This window comes from Cricetulus griseus, chromosome 2, assembly GCF_003668045.3.
Source record: "Cricetulus griseus strain 17A/GY chromosome 2, alternate assembly CriGri-PICRH-1.0, whole genome shotgun sequence".
Lineage (NCBI taxonomy): Eukaryota > Metazoa > Chordata > Mammalia > Rodentia > Cricetidae > Cricetulus > Cricetulus griseus.
In genome coordinates this window covers 41,691,391-41,706,673 of record NC_048595.1, presented here as the reverse complement: position 1 = coordinate 41,706,673, position 15,283 = coordinate 41,691,391, and the positions used below count along the sequence as shown (strand labels likewise).

General features: G+C 45.0%; 1 pseudogene; it reads left to right on the top strand.

Moving 5' to 3' along the window:
* The first annotated feature begins 445 nt into the window (after positions 1–445).
* LOC107978068 lies at positions 446–789 on the top strand (annotated as a pseudogene).
* Positions 790–15,283: the final 14,494 nt, after the last annotated feature.

Genomic DNA, 15,283 nt, shown 5'->3' with positions numbered 1-15,283 from the left:
TCTGCCCATCTCTGACTCTCCAACACTGGAGTTTACAGGGGTGCTGCCCCCAGTTTTCATGTGGGTGCTGGGAAGCAAACTTGGATCCTCATACTTGCAGGGCAAGCACATTACCAACTGAACCATCTCCATGAAGCCAAACAGAACTTCATCGTTGTCTTCTTCTCTCCTCCTCCTCTTCTTCTTTTCTTCTCAACCTCATCCTCATCCTCCTCTTCTTCAAGACAAGGTTTCTCCATGTAGCCCTGGCTGTGCTGGAACTCTCAATATAGCCCCAGCTGGCCTCAAACTCAGAGATCCATCTGCCTCCTGTGTGCTGGGATTTAAAGTGTGCACTGCCCTACTAGGCTTCCAACAGAGTTTCTTAGCCATAAAGTTCAGAACAATTGTTATGCAACAGATACTGGACATGCCTCTCTGGTGACGTTGCTTAGAGGCGCTCAGAATGGTCCAGTGTTTGACATACTGACGTTGGCTTTCCTACAATACAGCCTCTAACAAAACTAGGCTGTCTCGAACCCCTGGCAACAGGATTGTTTACCTTTATACCAAGAAGGTTGGGAAATCACCTAAATCTGCATGCGGTGTGTGCCCAGGCAGACTTTGAGGAGTTCGTGCTGTCAGACCGAAAGTTCTTATGACACAAAGAAGCATGTCAGCAGGGCTTACGGTGGCTCCATGTGTGCCAGGTGTGTCCATGACAAGATCAAGCAGGCTTTCCTTATTGAGGAGCAGAAAATTGTTGTGAAAGTGGTGAAGGTGCAAGCACAGAGTTAGAAAGCGAAATAAATATGCAGCTTTTTTTTAAATAAAAAAAAATACTGGACATTCACTAGATGTTGATTTCAAAATAGGAATCTTTAGAAGTGGTAGGGTTAAGAAAATAGGCAATAATAAATACTGAAAGGATTTAGGAAGAACAAATGCAGCAAACTGCATAATTTAAAATACTTAGAACTGCAAAAAAATTACTTAGAACTGATGGATTAAATACAAATAAGGCCAACATGGTGGTTCATGTTTGTAACCCCATGTGGTAGCTTGAATAGGAATGGTCCCCATAGATTCATGCGTTTGAATGCTTGGTGCATAGGGAGTGGCACTATTAAGGGGTATGGCCTTTTAGAGGAAGTGTGTCACTGTGGGGGCAGACTTTGAGGTTTCATATATGCTCAAGTCATATCCAGTGTTGATGTTTCTCCTTCTGCTGCCTGAGGACCAAGATGTAGAACTCTCAGCTCCTTCTCTAGCACCATGTCTGCCTGTGTACTGCCATGTCTTACCATGATGACAATGGACTAAACCTCTAAAACTGTAAGCGAGCCCCAATTAACTGTTTTCCTTTATAAGAGTTGCTGTGGTCATGGTGTCTCTTCACAGCAATAGAAACCCTAACTAAGACACTCCGGGACAGGATTGCAAAGTCAGGAAACAAAGGCAAATTGCTGCAAGTTCAAGGCCAGCCTGATCTCTAAAGGAAGTTCCAGAACAGTAAGGCTATAGAATAAGGCCCTATTTCAAAAAACCAAATAGAGATGGAGAGGTGTTAAGCATGAGAACATGAGTTCATTCTCTAGAACCCACAATGCCAAAAAATAAATTACATGGCGTATGCCTTTGATTCCAGCACTGAGAGGCAGAGGCAGGCAGATCTCTAAATTCAAGGCCAGCCTGATCTGCAGAGTGAGTGCCAGGACAGCCAGGACTACACAGAGAAACCCTGTCTCTAAAAAACAAAATTTCAAGGAGAGTTAGGTAGAAGGAAGGATAGAGCCCACAGTGAGGAAACTGAAGAGGACTCTGCCCCAGCCTGGACTCCAAAGTTGCTTCATTTCCTCTACTTTGCAGGTAAAGAACTGATGGTGAAAAGCAATGTTGATGTAAAAAAACAAAACAAAACAAAAACCACAGCTCTTACCTCAAAGGGGACAAGAGGGAGTTTATTCTTGAGAGTAAACTATGAATAGCCACTGCCAGGGAGAACAGAGTTTAGGTTACTCCATTTCTGTGTCTTACGACATGGAAGCAGTTTCATGAAGCTTTACAGTAAAGGGACAAAGAAAGTCCTAGAACAAGGCAGTTTCAAAGTACAAGAGCAGGTGCATCAGAGAGGTTACAGCCAAGCAGATAGACCTTAGATGCTATCTGATCATTGAACGTAAATAAGCGGGCATGGCCACGCCTAGGTATGGTTGAGGAGAAGGTTATTGTAGATACGAGAGAGAAAACAGCCAGAGGCATCTGGAAGAGTCCAGAATGAACAGGGCCTTGGGAGAGGGAGGGAGAAGGGGGTGGGCAAGCAGACCAAGAGAGATCCAAGAGACCAAGAAATTCTGTCCAAAAAAGGCTGAGTTATATAGGGATCAGAAGCTGGGAGAAGGGAAGGGTAGGGGCTGGGTGAGAACTGCTGGGAGGGACTGCACACAGGTACTGAGTGATGCTGGGAGAGCAGGCAAAAGTCCACTTTGGTATGTCAATAGGCACCTCAGCCAGCCACTTATCCTGGGTTTCTATGAGACTCATCGTCTCAGCCCTGTTTTTGTTTTTGTTTTTTTGTTTTTTTGTTTTTTTGGTCCTATATGTTTATTAAGATATTAGGTCTAGCCGGCTGGTAGGCAGGCACTAGCTCTTTGTGAACAGGAGGCTAGGAACACTCTGAGAGAAACTGTAATGAAATCCCAGACCTAATTCCTAATTCCAAACCCCCATATGCTCAAATTCAAGAGATACACCTGCCTCTGCTTCCTCGGTGCTGGGATTAAAGGTGTGAGTGCCCACCACTGCCCAGCTTGAAACTTAAACAGAAACCAGACTTTACACATACACACACACACACACACACACACACACACACACACACACACACCACACACTTCTTTCCAGGAATTCTCTCTCATAGTAGGAACTTAACCAAAGACACACTGCAAATAATGGGAGACCACGTAAAGTCTGCCTTAAGCTTTGCTTGTTTCTAGTTAACTTTAAAAATCCCTAGCTCCAAGTTGGGAGTGGTGGTACCTACCTTTAGTCCCAGCACTCAGGAGGCAAAGAGGCAGGCAGATCACTAGTTTCAGGAGCTGGGGAGATGGCTCAATGGATTGAGACAGTTTGGGTCTCCAGCACTGACATAAAAACAAAGCAGGCGCCAGGCGTTGGTTGAGCTCGCCTTTAATCCCAGCACTCAGGGAGGCAGAGGCAGGCGGATCTTTGTGAGTTCGAGGCCAGCCTGGTCTCCAGAGTGAGTGCCAGGATAGGCTCCAAAGCTACACAGAGAAACCCTGTCTTGAAAAAAAAAAAAAAAAAAAAAAAGGACATTGTATTGGGGGCTGGAGAGATGGCTCAGAGGTTAAGAGCACCGACTGTTCTTCCAGAGGTCCTGAGTTCGGTTCCCAGCAACCACATGGTGGCTCACAACAATCCGTTATGAGATCTGGTGCCCTCTTCTGGTGTGCAGATATACATGGAAGCAGAATGTTGTATACATAATAAATAAATAAAATCTAAAAAAAAAAAAAAAAACCAAAACAGAGCAGGCACAACAGTCCACCTACAATCCTGCTACTCAGGAAGTCCCTTATGTGTTAGACTAGTGAATCAGGAGATCTCCCAGTTCAGAGAGACCCCACCTCAAAGAATAAGATGAAGAGCAATTGAGGAAGACAGCTGATGACAACCTCTGCAAACAGGCACTCTTGCAAACACGCATGCACACATATACACCAGAGAGAGAGAGAGAGAGAGAGAGAGAGAGAGAGAGAGAGAGAGAGAGAGAGAGAGAGGAGAGACTAAATCACTAGTTTCCAAAGGGCACCCACTAGATTTCGCCTCTGCAGATTTCACCTTTGGCTGAAATACCCATTGCTTTAAAGCTACGGTTTTCACTATCTCCACCAGATCCACAGCAAAAGATGTCTTCAGTATCTTAGTTGTCAACACAAGAAACACAGCTGTCATCACAAACAGAACAGGAGACAGTTTATGTTAGAACCAAATTCTAATGACCATGGCCCAGAAAGCATGGAACTAAGTTATCCCGGTTTCCACATTCCCTTTGAAATTAGTATCCTGATATCTTACAGTACAGAACAAAGTTACAAACCAAGTTTTGAGAGCCAAACCAATCCAAGACTTTCTCAGAGACCCTGATGAAAGGACAAACGGAACATAGTTCAGTGTCCTTGGCCAGAGGCAGTCTTGGCAAGGTTGAGTCTAGGGTCAGAGCCTTGAAGGAGTTAATATTTCAGTTCCTAGGAACTTGTCTCCCCCCGCCCCCCCAAGAAAAACTGGATTTGTCAGTCCCAAGGCCATTGTGTGCCCCTCCCTGACAGTCTTGAGATACTCTGTGTTCTCTTTTGCAACACTGTTTGCTTAGCTTTCAGCTGACTCTGGCCCAATTCTCCCTACGAACAGAGTATAAGATTATGTACTTCTTACTAAACTTGCTTGCCTGAGCCATCAGCCTGAATAAGACTTCCTAATCCTGAGCCAGGCGTTGGTGGCGCACACCTTTATTCCCAGCACTCAGGAGGCAGAGGCAGGCAGATCTCTGTGAGTACGAGGCCAGTCTGGTCTCCAGAGTGAGTGCCAGGATAAGCTCCGAAGCAACACAGAGAAACCCTGTCTCGGAAAAAAAAAAAAAAAAAAAAAAAAAAAAAAAAAAAAAAAAGACTTCCTAATCCCAAACTTTGCTGTCTTCTTTATTTTCTCATTCCATGGTCTTGCCATGGGCATTCCATAGTCTCATCCCACGGTCCCTATAGGACTTGTTACTGAAGAATGACCTGCTGACCCAGGTCAATCAAAGCAAGTTGTGAGCCACTATGTGGTTGCTGGGAATTAAACCCAGGTCCTCTGGAAGAGCAGCCAGTGCTCTTAACCTCTGAGCCATCTCTCTAGCCCCTGATCATTGTTCTTATTGTATATAATTTCACTGTGTTAGAGTTAAAACCTTCCCTTTTTATTTAGATAAAAAGGGGGAAACGTGGGATATTTTGATGGCACTCTGACACTCCTGAGACTGATAATAAAGTTTACTTTGAATCAGAGGACAGAGCTAGCTACTAGCTGATCAGAATTAGCTATAGAGGTTTTGGAGGACCCAGGACATACAGACAGACACAGGAAGTAATCAGGAGGGGCTTAGAAAGATTTTTGCCCATTTTGGATTGAAGAAGGAGAGAGAGGAAGTCACTGGTCGATTCTTCACCGCTTCTCTGATCATTCAGGTTCTTACCCTGATATCTGACTCCAGAGTTTTTATCATAAAGAATATTTAGATAAATGCTTCCACAAGTCATGCACTGAGTTCCAGGTTCAGCTTTTGTGAGTCATCACTCATGCTGGAGTGGGCTTTTGGTGAGACTGTTGTCCTTGAGTCGCTTCTGCTCCTGTAAGCAACCCCCTACTCATAATTCTGTAAGTAATCATTAAAATCATTGCTTTACCAAGGTGGTTGAAACAAGTTGCGATTGTTATAGACTATGGAACTTTTGACATTGGGCTGAATGCATTTTTTTTTTTTTTTTGCATTATGATATGGCTATAAGCCTCTGGGGGACAGGAAGTAGAATGTGGTGGTTTGAAGGAAAATACCCCCCAAAGGGAGTGGCACTAGTAGAAAGTTTGGCTTTATTGGAGGAAGTGTGTCACTGTGGGGGCAGGCTTTGAGGTCTCTTTTCTCAAGCTTCACTCAGTCAACTTCCTTTTGCCTCTGAGTCAAGATGTAGGACTTACAACTCCAGCACCACATCTGCTTGTGAGCCACATGCTCATAGCCAAGATGATAATGGAGTGACTTTCTGAAACTACAATTGAGCACCCCCCACCCCACCCCCACCCCTACCCCCGCAACTAAATGTCTTCTTTATAAGAGTTGCCATGGTCATGACCTGGTTTACCACAATTAAAACATCTAACCTTTTGATTTTTCTTAAAATTTTTATAAATCGCTTCTCCTATCCAAGTATCATCATAAATATGATATCCAGTATCAGCTGTATTTCTAATCCATTCGTCTACTGGTGCTGATCTTGCCTTTAAAGGCCTAATCACTCTTTTGCATCCTGAATTAGCATTTTTTCAAAGACCAAAAATTTAGTTAATACTTTTCTAACTTCTGGATCTGATATCATTCTATTTACAGCTGAAGTCAATCTTTGTAAAAACAAACAAAAAAAATCAATGTTGCCTTCTTTAGGGTCTTGTGTAATTTTAGTAAATGACTCAGTCCTCTTTCCTGATTCTTCATCCCTGTCACAAGCACTCAAAGTTGCTGTATGGCTTAAGGCCAAGGTGTGATCATCTAAACTATCTATGGAAATCAGCATACTGGCTTTCACTGAGAAGCTGATCTTGAGAAATTTCCATACCTCTAGCCATACTTAATTGTTCTATGACCCTGGCTTCCTCTCTCCACCATGTATTCAAGGACCAGCTTCCAATATTGCTGTAACTAAATCTTTCCACTCTTGTGGAATAATTCTGTTCTGAGTTGCCCATGAATTTAACATCTGCTTCACAAAAGATGATTGCATGCCATATGAAACCATTGCTTCCTTAAATCTCTTCAAATCCAACATTTCTACAGGATCCCAGTTAACTCCTGAATAGCCTTGAAGGTACATATCATCTTGTTGTTGTTCTTGAGTGGTAGTTTAATAAATTAAGATTGGTTTCCTAATATCCTTGGGCTGTTCCTGTTTAGTTTCACAATGAAAGGGTGTGGTAGGTTCTGCTCTAAACTCCTCTATGTGTGAATATTTTTCTTAGTTTCATTTGTAAATCTATGGATGTTATCTTATCAATCAATTTTTCATATTTAGCACTGATATCAAGCTACTTTTTAAAAATTGTTTTTCTAGACAGGGTTTCTCTGTATTGCTTTGGAGGTTGTCCTGGAACTTGCTCTGTAGACCAGGCTGGCCTGGAACTCACAGAGATCCACCTGCCTCTGCCTCCTGAGTGCTGGGATTAAAGGCATGTGCCACCAACGCCCAGCCATATTGTTCTCCATTCTTAATGTGGGTAAACACTCTTAAAAAGCAAACTAATTCCCCCTTTAAGAATGCCCAGGTGTCTCACCAGATCTGCAAGCAATAACAGCGAAATGTGAGGCTGACTTTTGCTGTGCTGCAGAGCTGTGCAGAGAACATGGGCAGCTGGCCAAGGGCAGCTGTAGCTCCCTGCATGTGGCTGGGGGCTGAGAGTGTGTGGCTGTGGCAGCAGCAGTAAAAGCTGGAAGAGGTACCAAGGTGCTGACCTGGTGTGGCAGTAGCCCAAGGAGGGGGTCCAGGAGAAGCCTGCAACCCACAAGGAGGGGGAGCCAGCTGCCTAAAAAGTGGACATAAGGAGACATGAGGAAGAAGTGGTGGGAAGCGAGGGCCACTGAATGACAGAGCTGGCTGGTGGTGGGCCACTAACTCCCAGTGAGTGGCATTTGAGACCAGGGATGGGCAGCAGCTGGAGGCTACTGTAGACAGGCTGCAATGGGAAAACCCAGTCTTGACCGGAGTGCCTGAGAGGAGGGAAGGAAAGCCAGCCATGGTGGCAACTCAGTCTACTGCAAATTGACTGCCTCGTGATTCATGCCCTATGTTGGATACCAAATGAAGCATTTATCTAATTATTCTTTATTAACAAAAACTCAGAAGTCAGCCGAGTGGTGGTGGTGGTGTATGCCTTTGCATACTTCAAACAGAAGGTAGAGGACACAAAAGGTAGCAGTCACAAAAGGCAGATCAAAGCCCAGGCACTAACGTTCCAGAATCAGCCAGCTCAAGGCTCTGTGGGATCTCTCATTACAGTTGTGCATCCACTAGAGCAGAGAATACTCTTAATCACCGAGCCATCTCCTTGGCCTTTGTGTAGCATTTTATTTCTTTACGTATTCTAGATATCAATCCTCTGTCTGATGCATAGCTGGAAAAGACTCCCTTCTATTCTTTGTGTAGGCCACCATTTCACTTGGGGTTTTTTGTTTTGTTTTGCTTTTGTTTTTCAAGACAGGGTTTCTCTGTGTAACAGCTCTGACTGTCCTGGAACTCTGTAGACCAGTCTGGCCTCAAACTCACAGAGATCTGACTGACTCCCAAGTGCTGGGATTAAAGGCATGTACCACATAGCTAAAATTTTATTATTTTGTGTGTGGTGTTTTGTGTGCAGGCATGCCTATGCACCACATGAATGAAGTATCCCAGAGGCCAGAAGATGTTGAATCCCCAGAATTGTGAGTCACCATATGGGAGCTAGGAATTGAACCCGGGTCTTCTGCATGAACAAGTACAAGCACCATAAGTTAACCACTGTACCATCTCTCCAACCTGATTTATGCCATCGTAGGGGCTATTAAGTGTGGTTGTTCCTAACAGCTCTCTAACATTTAAGGAAAACCTCCTTCAATTCTGATTTAGCTGAGAGTTTGTTTTACTTTTTTTTTTGTCATGAATGAGTATTGGATTTTATCAGATGATTTTCTGTTTTTAACTTATTATTTTTAAAAATTATTGAATTTATCTGCCAGGCGTTGGTGGCACACACCTTTAATCCCAGCACACACACACACACACACACACACACACACACACACACACAGAAAGAGAGAGAGAGAGAGAGAGAGAGAGAGAGAGAGAGCACCCAGGCTCACCTGTTGGAGGAGGGGGCCTGTTGGAGGAGGGGGTGGTTATTTCCCACAGTGAACTGGGCCCCTTCCACATCAATCAGCAATTAAAGACATACCCACAGGCCAGTCTGATAGATGCAATTCATCAATTGAGATTCCCTCTTCCCAGGTGTCTTAGTTTGCTTCCCTGTTGCTATGATAAAACACTGGCCAAAACAACTTAGAGGGAAAAGGGATTGCTTCATTTTACAGTTTCTGATAACAGTGGATCACAGAGGGAAAAGTCAGGGCAAGAACTGGTGTGGGAGCAGAAGCAGGAATCATGGAGGAAAGCAGCTTACCGGCTTGCTTTTCATGACTTGTTTGGCTTGATTTTTTATATAACCCAGAGGTTATAAAAGTGCCCCACGTCCAGGGGTAACACCACTCACAGTGGACTAGGCTCTTTCACATCAATCATTAGCCAAGGAAATGCTCCCCATGCCAATCTGATGGAGGCAATTCCTCAGCTGAGATTCCCTCTTCCCCTGTAGGTCTAGGTTTGTGTCAAGCTGACAAAAACTATGACAGCAACCTTTTGAGGTATAATTTGAAAACCACCAAAATGATATAAATGATGGGTTCTAAGAGAATTAATTGCTTATTCTGAAGGGACCAGACCCTCACCCGGCTTTGGCAGCCATGACAGGCTGCAGAAAAGACTCAGCAAGATGTAGTCCTCTGACTCAGTCATATGTGCTGAGCTTCCTGACTTTGCCCGAACTGCCCCAAGCACTGGAAAGCCAGATACCTCCATGTGGCAAGGACCCCATCAGAAGATAGCTGGTGGTCTCTGTATGTGCTTTACTGGCTCTGGATGTGCATTATGGCAACAGAGACATGCAGAGCATAGCAACCACCCTGGGAGGGTCTGTAGGCCATAGCAACCAGTTGACCAATCAACACAGGACAGGTTGTTCAAGCTCAGAAGTGCACCAATCCTGAGACTATTGTGGACCCCTAGACACTCCCCTTGCTCTGCCCCAATAATTTCCTTGCCTCTTGGCACTTCTAGATCCTTCTAGCTCCACCCTCTGTGTCTGACGGATGCAGGAATTGAATTAATACAGTTAACTTGTTATGAAGGGACCAGTCCCCCATTTCGGTAGCCATGACAGTAACACATGCTTGCTATGACCTTGCCTTGGTCACTAAGAGGTCAGATGCCTGCCTCGTGGCAAGGAACCAATCAGAAGTTAGCTGGTGGCACTATGCTTTACGGCTCTGGGTGTACTTTACGGACAAGTGCACAGCAATGACGCACAGAGCATAGCAACCACCCTGGGAGGGCCTATGGGCTATAACAACCAATTGGCCAATCAACACAGGGCAAACTCTCCAAGCCGGAAGGCACACCAATCGTGAGCCTGTGCGTACCCCTAGACACTCCCCTTACGCTGCCCTACAAGATCGCTCGGCAGCCGGTTCGAGGTGTCTTTTCTAGCCATCCGCCATGGCGGGTGGGTGAAAGACCTGAGCTAACATGGGGTTAGCTCATTAAATTACAATAAAGCCTCATGCAGTTTGCATCAAGCTCTCGAATCTGCCTGGTGATTGGGGTGACCGCAGTCGTGGCCTGGGACCCCGGATACTTGAGTTTTCCGGGGGTCTAACAGCACAAGCCTTTAATCCCAGCACTCGGGAGGCAGAAGCAGAAGATCTTTGAGTTCAAGTCCAGCCTGGTCTACAGAAGGAGTCCCAGAACAGCCAGGGCAAAGAAAGTCTGTCTTGAAGGAAAAAACAAACAAACCTGATGAAATAAGCACCCAGCAAACCCTACCCTTAGGAAACAAGATCGTTGACTACAGTGAACTCAATCATATACATACTGAAAGACCCCTGGAGGCTCAGGCGCCCAGGATCTCAGCCCAGGACCTCAACAACCCCAATCACTAGGTGGAGTCCAAAAACTTGATGCAAACAGCAAGAGGTTTTATTGCAGTTGTTTAATGAGCTAACCCCATGTTAGCTTGGGCCTTTCATCCACCCATCATGGTGGATGGCTAGGAAAGATGCCAAGAAACCATGGCATAGAGATCTTATAGGGCAGCGTAAGGGGAGTGTCTAGGGTTATGCACAGGCTCAGGATTGGTGCGCCTCTAGGCTTGCAGGGCTTGCCAACTGGTTGTTATGGCCCATAGGCCCTCCCAGGTTGATTGCTATGCTCTGCATGTCATTGCTGTGCACTTGTCCGTAAAGCACACCCAGAGCTGTAAAGCATAGCACCACTAGCTAACTTCTGATTGGTTCCTTACCACAAGAAACCTAGTGACCTCCTAGTGATCAAGGCAAGGTCAGGCAAATGCGTGTTAGGCTGCCATGGCTGCCGAAATGGGGAGCTGATCCCTTCAATACCATCTGTCCTCATTTGCTTTCTGTTGCCTTAATAAACAGGATGACCAAAAGCAACTTGGGGAGGAAAGGGTTTATTTGGTTTATAGATCTATTTTTCATTCATTGAGGGAAGCCAAATCAGGAACCTGAAGACAGGAACTAAAGCACGGATCATGAAGGAATGCTGCTACTGGCTTGCTTTTTAAGACTTGCTCAGTCTTTCTTATGCAACACAAGACCACCTGCCCAGGCATAGCACTGCCCACAGTAGGCTGGGCCCTTCCATATCAATCATTAAGCAAGAAAGTGCAGAGCCAAACTTGGTGGCACATGCTCCTAATCCCAGCACTTGGGAGGCAGAGGCAGGCATATAGATCTCTGTGAGTACCAGGATATCCAAGACTACAGAGTGAGAACCTGTCTCAAAAAAGTAGAAAGAAAATGCCCCACAGACTTGTCCTCAGGTTGATCTGATGGAGGCAATTCTCAAGTGAGGCTCCCTCTTCGTGGGTCACTCCAGTTTGTGTTAAGATACTAACCAGCATCTTTATATTATATTATATCTCACGCAATTTCTGTGTCTTATGGACACCTTTTGTAATACACTTAGACTTCTAGTTTCTGTCCTCATTTCTATTTCCTCTTGAAACAATCATTTACCCTCAAACAAAACTAATTTACCATGTAACCATTAGAAGAATTCTCTTTCCTTTTTAACCTTCTTTAATAAAAATACATTCTATATGTGCAACTTTTATTTTTTTTACTTTTTGGTTTTTCGAGGCAGGGTTTCTCTGTGGCTTTGGAAGCTGTCCTGGAACTAGCTCTTGTAGACCAGGCTGGTCTCAAACTCACAGAGATCCTCCTGCCTCTGCCTCCTGAGTACTGAGATTAAAGGCGTGCACCACCAACACCCGGCTATATGTGCAACTTTTATAACTTCCTTTTATGTGATGATTTCTCTCTATTTTGTCTGTTTTGGAAGGGAGGGGTTGAGTTTCTATGGGTAGCTTTGGAGCCTATCCTGGAACCTACTCTGTAGACCAGGCTGGCCTTGAACTCACAGAGATCTGCCTGCCTCTGCCTCTCCAGTGCTGGGATTAAAGGTGTACGCCACCACCACCCCGGTATTTTGTCTTGCGAAAACATTTTTTCTTAATAAAATAATTATATTGCAGTGAAAACTCAAGATGCTGCATAGGAAAAAATTGCTAACAGTCTTTGGTACATTTCTATATTTTCTTCAACTCAGAGGTGTGGGCAAGATGAGCCTGATCTCTACTGTTGTTGTGTCTGTCTTTACCTTTGGGTTGCCTGTTAGCATCCTTATAGAAGCACATCAAAGCACAGAAATCAGTCCTTGTCTTAACTCTGCAGTCACCTTGGATTCCGAGAACTGCAGAGCCTGCTAGGACCACCCTCAGATGAAGGCGAGGCTATGTGCTGGAGCACACCCATTGCTTCCTGGCAGTCAATCCCTTCCATCAAGCAACAGGGATTCTTTGGAACCATATCAGAGACAGTGATCAACCAGACAACACTTGACCAAGACATCAGTCATTCACGGGTTTTGTACCTTGTTTATTTTATTTTTCTATTCAAATGTACCACTCTTGTCAGCACCCCAAAGACAGACCTGGGGCTATCGGACCCTTCTATTCTCTCTAACAGTGTCATATTGATCTAATCCCCTTTCTCTGTCCCTCGTCATCCCCCCCTCTTAAAAAAAAAGGAGGGGACTGGTAAGATGATTTTGTAAGGATGTGACAGCCAGCCCTAACCTGATGGCACTGTGTCCTTACCTGCCCAGAAATGAAATACTCTGTCCTTGTTATGAGAGTGCTCAGACATGAGTAATAATTTACATAGGTCCCCTGCACTAACTAAGAAACTTAGTATGGATCAGGCATCCCTTACAGGCCAGGCCATTGACTTTTTTCTCTGGAATGCCTGGGAGATCCTAGTTGCCTGCAGGTGAGATAAAAATAGGATAATGGAGCCAGAACTTTAGTCCCAGCACTTGGGAGGCAGAGGCAGGTAGATCTCCAGGTTCTAGGTCAGCCTGGTCTACACAGTGAGTTTCAGGACAGCCAGGGCTACACAGAGAAACCCTGTCTTGAAAAAACAAAATAATGGTAATAGTAGGATAATGGGCCGTGAGGTAGTAACAGCTGCCTTTGCTTCTGTAAAGCCTGTTTATCCTACGGAGAAGGGAATGAAATGGACTTTTATTACCGTGTAGCGGGAAGGAAAAGACGACTGGGGGAAGTAAAACCATTTTCCTGACCAGCTGTGAATTCCATGGATATCTGTAGTGCATACCTTACTGATGTCTGCCCTTAGTACCGCCTTAACCTCCACTTCTGCGTGGCATGCTGCAGTGGCTGTAAGGCTGCTGTCCTTCTGCTTGCAGTAAGAATAAACGCATCTTCCGGGCGTTGGTGGCACACGCCTTTAGTCCCAGCACTCGGGAGGCAGAGGCAGGCAGATCTCTGTGAGTTCAAGGCCAGCCTGGTCTCCAGAGCGAGTGCCAGGACAGCCTCCAAAGCTACACAGAGAAACCCTGTCTCAAAAACAAAAACAAAAACAAAAACAAAAACAAAACAACAACAACAACAAAAGAATAAATGCATCTAATCTAAATCTGAATTGGGTCTAAGTCTCTGATCTTTCCCTGTGGATATTCAAACACCACAACTTGCAGAGGACCAGGACTGGATATCTGGTACCCACATGGTTGCTCACAACTGTCTGTAACTCCAGTTTCAGGAGAACTGATGCGTTGTATGTCTCTGGGGGCCCCAGGAAAGCACATGATGGATGTATAGGCACACGTGTAGGCAGAACACTCATACACAAAAAATAGTAAGTCATACACAAAAAAATAATAAAATAATGTCTTAAGTTAAACGAAGGTTTTTGTTTCTTTATGTTTGTTCTTTTAGTTTTGAGGCAGGGTCTCATTATGTAACCCTGGCTGCCTTTCAACACACAGAAATCTGCCTGTCTTTCCAGTTCAGGAAAGGTGGTGGCTGACTCTCTTCTGGCCTCCACTGGAAACCAGGCATACAGGGTACACAGGCAAAACACCCAAGCACATTAAAAAAATAATAATAAAATAAAGTCATTTTGACTGATATTCAAATAGACATTCCTGTTCTCTTTTGGTAACTGAAAGGATTCTCGTTTTTTTTCTTTCTTATTTATTTATCTATTTATTTATTTATTTATTTATTTATTTATTTATTTATTTATGACAGTCTCTGATCCAAAACTCAATATGTAGACCGGGCTGTCCTTGAACTCATAAAAATATACCTGCCTCAGTCTCTGGAGTGCTGGAATTAAAGCCATGGAATTCAGATTCTCCTTCACTCTCCCCCGCCCCCGTCACAAGGTTTCTCTGAGTAACAGCCCTGGCTGTCCTAGAACTCACTATTTAGCCCAGGCTGGCCTCGAACTCACAGAAATCAGCCTGCTTCTGCCTCCCAAGTTCTGGGATTAAAGGCATGTGCCGCCGCCACACAGTTCATTTTTAAAAGGCAGTTTGTTGAACATGGGATTCTTGATAAACAAATTGTTTTTTCTTCCTTTTAGCATTTTGAATATAGATTGTATAGTTTGCCGCATTATTTGTTATTTTGTGTTGTTTGCCACAGGCTGGCCTTGAGATCACTGCCTAGCTGCGGTTATCTGGCTATTTGTAGTTCCATTTAACAAAGACACTCTCCCGCGGCGCGCGTGCTCATGCAGTGATCAGTGGCATGAGTTTTACTCTTAGGTGGCTTAGCAGTGCGTCCATAGCTGGGGGGGGGGGGGAGTTTCAACTCAAGATACTTGATTGATCCACCCTGGGTGATCCAACCAGGTCTCCCTGCAAGGCCTCTTACAAAGGTAAGTTAGGTGGACAATCGAGTTCAGAAACTGGCGGTTCATAACTATTTCTATGAGCCAATGTAGTTAGGTAAAGTGGGGGGAGCCAGCAGTGGCCTTACTGCCTCTGGGAGATGAGACCTTGTCACTGGGTGCAGACCACCCCCCAGTGACTAACTAATGAGATGACATGGCACGTGAAGAAGGTGCACACCACACCTTACGGTTTGGACACCACCTTCCTCACCTCGCCTTCGGAGGAAAACTGCAGCCAGCGTGCCCAGATCTCACCGGGAAGCTGAGCTTTCCCACACCGCCTGGGGTCTCCCGGGTCGCGGGCCGCCGCACCCTTCTCTCCTCCCGTAGGTGGAGCCCTTAGCGAGACCTCGCCCGCCCCGGAACTTCGACTCTCCGTCTCAG